Here is a 3,547-nt window from a genome sequence, read left to right as displayed (position 1 = left end):
TCTATTAGCGCATATTTAATTTTTTTTTAAGTTTAGAGATACTCGATAAACCCTTTAAAAATACAAAACATTTAAATTACTGAAATGCCATTACTTTTTCCCAATTCAGTAAAAGATTTGCTAATTGTAAATCATATGATAATCATGAAGAATTTCAGTAAACATTACTGACTACAACTTAATCAAGTTATCATAAATAAATGAACTTGTTATATTAATATGAAATTCAATTTTTAGATTAAATTTAAATGCTCTCTCATAATTTTCAAGGGTTTTCGGGAAAATTTGTCGAAAAACAAAAATTATTTACAGTTCATGGAGAATGAATATAAATATTTCCGGATTATTTGTCAATTTCTCAAAACGTCGGTAATAAATGATGAACAATCAAGAATAAGTATGCTCAAAGCAACTGAGCTGATGAGCAAGTGTTCAGATGGCTGAAAGAAATTCAAATTTTTACCGACATCCGTAAAAATGATTTTATGTGTATGTCCTCATACCTGCACTTCTACACACTACAACTAAGAATCGATTGAAAAAAGGCAGTTTAAATTGTGTTTATTTATATCTATAAAAATAGGGCCCATCTAAGGCCGGGCTAGAATAAAATTATTGGAAGGAAAATTATTGAACTTTTCGACCTATAACATCATGCATTACATTGATATACAATGATGTTTTCCAGGCAATCCAATTTCTAATCTCAATACCCTTGATATACTTCTTTCGTCAATTTTCCATTCAGTCTTGATTCCACAATTCAGAACTCTGGTATTCAACGACTATAAAAAACTTTCAGTTATTATAATCTTAAGTTATGATACTTCTTAGTCTTAAGTGCATTCATAGTTATTTCTCCCATATATCGATAATTTTCATAATACATCATTATGATCTGTTTCTATTGGAAGTATTTATTCGTTTAATCCTCACACTTGAGGACAACTGCGACAATAAATACCGTTACAATTCATCTGATAAATAAAAGCTAAATCAATCGCAACTGCAGATTCTAAGTTGATTTAGAATTATTATGACACATGGACAACTAAGGAAGTATAAAAAGATAGAGTGAGATTTGTTCATCGAGCTATATACAAATCTCACTCTATCCAACAAACTTGAATGAAATGGATGAATTCAGCTCTAATTAATATGGGTTTAGTAACCTCTTCTACAAACTTAGAAAAAATCATGCAAATTGGTGTTTTCTGACAATGGCAGCGCCTTGAAAGACTGGGTATGTTTGACACAGATTCAGGTCATTCTTGTAAGTTTCAGTCATTTGCCAAGCTACGTTCTCTTGAATTATGTATCATATCTAAAAACTTGTTCTATCCAGGAATCGTTTCATTCGTTTGGCTCAGGCCACATGTAATTGTGTCATTGATACGAACCTGCAAGCTTTTTTCAATTCATAGAGCTGCTCTATAATTGAGCTACAGCTACACTGGATATTCACGAGGAAATTCTATGAAACTGCGCACCGTGCACGCGTACTGTGCACGATTAGTCAAGTTCGATTTTTTAACTTGTTGTTACGAGTAACGTTCAGTACTATACAAACTCATCGGTTGAGATAAAAGCCTCGCTCGAGACCTTGTGGAATTTTTCGAGATCTAGTGTAATTTTGCAAATTTGAACTATAGTAATATAAGACAAATAATGTGGCCATTCACTTGAAATATACATATTTATGTGCATAGATTATGAGACTTGACGTCAAACAAAGGTATTCTTGGAAAATCCATGCCCTGGAATTTCGAAGAATCTTTTACATTTCTCGAAGCGCCATTGTGGTGTTCTGATGAGGGCTCTGACTGGCCACTGTAAACTTAATTATCACACGGCTACTATACATCTTGCTGAATCATTTTCATGTGATCTCTGTGAATCCAATTACGGGACTTCATACCATCTAATATAACTGCCCTGCAGTATCTCAACTACGGTATCGAGTTTTTGGTTGTTTTTACATTGAAGAACCTATGTTTAAGCAACTGAAACTCAGAGATATTCTTGGGTTTTTAATCCAACGTGGAAAAGAGCTCTAATTTACTCTCGCAAGCGGTTTCTACGTCTCGTAAGTTGCGACTGGTTTCTGTACACATTTATGTTGTGTGCGTATTCCTCCCGTTCCTTTATTTTCCATCCTCTTCTATTTCTCACCATCATTCAGGTAAATGATGAAAAGTCACGGCAAGGCACAAATCCCCGAAAATATGGGGAACGTGCCGTTATGAGCCAATTTATTCTGATCCACAATTGTAGGTATTTCGGGCACTGGAACCCGAGAACCGGTATGATCGAAGTTGGTTCGTATGGCCATCAACTAACATCAACTAACCTACAAACTCTACTAGTTTTTATTCAAATTTTGAAAATTTTATAGGATTTTGACATCGTACTCTAAATGGTGATTTTAATTGCATCCGAAAAATATGCTTAATTTTCGGTAGAAGCATAAGATCTTTTATTTGACCCTAAGATTAGGAATACCGGACTGCTATCACTGAGAAAATTAAGTGAGATCCTTTTTTGAGTATATGACTATTATCTACCGTCTTTATTCAAAAACCGGGATTCAGGAAAGCTGGAATCGGTTTGTTTGGCTGCCTACTGATAATGACTACCGATTGGAATACTTTCGAGACGAATTTAGAAAACTTTTTACTTGTTTCGTTTCGATTCTTTAAGTTACGGTACACGATTCCTAACACACTTTACCCTATCATTCCGGAACCGAAAGTCGGATCGGGATGAAATTCAGGAATTCCGAGTAGAACCACGAGATCTTTCATTTGAATCTAAGTTGGTCAACATCGTTTACGTCATTTTCGAGAAACACACACAGAGACATTGCTTAGCTCGACGAACTGAAAGGAATGGCATATGAAACCAATATGGCCATATGGCCAATTTTTACTAGTCGATTTTCAAGTGATTGTATAATCACTAAGAAAGGCAAAACATTTCAGCTTTTCAATAAAATGATTATTTGTTGTTAATTTTGTGACTCATATTTTCAATATACGTCGTGCAATTTTTACGATTGCAATTTATTTCCTTTCTCCATTTTAAGAATATGGAGCATTCTGCAAATTATTTGAACTTTTAGTTAAAATTTGACAATAGAGCAGTTATTTTCTATCGAGTAGTTAAATTTATCTAAAACTGCGGCCCATTTCAAAGTTGGACGGATGAAAAGTTATTTCAGTCTATTTTGCTCTGAAGATAAAGTAATAGCAAGTGGTGTAATAATTGCAATTCAGCGAAAGTCTGAAGAACTTCGAGATAAACTTACTTCATTTAACAAAGTATTAAACTTTTTATTGGGATATTTTCTTTGAGTAAAAGTATAAAAAGAAATTACACAGAAGCAATTTTTACTAAATGTCCGAAATTAGAATTTTGTTGCAAGATTTTTTCAGTGTTTCCAGTTCAGTCGATTAAAAAATCATATAATGTGCTGAGAATATCGTAATAATAGAGTATGTTTGAAAGAATTTGTCAATATTATACACAAATCCAACTGCAATGACAG

The sequence above is a fragment of the Malaya genurostris genome, chromosome 3 (assembly GCF_030247185.1).
Source record: "Malaya genurostris strain Urasoe2022 chromosome 3, Malgen_1.1, whole genome shotgun sequence".
NCBI classification, from domain to species: domain Eukaryota; kingdom Metazoa; phylum Arthropoda; class Insecta; order Diptera; family Culicidae; genus Malaya; species Malaya genurostris.
This window is presented reverse-complemented; position numbering follows the sequence as displayed.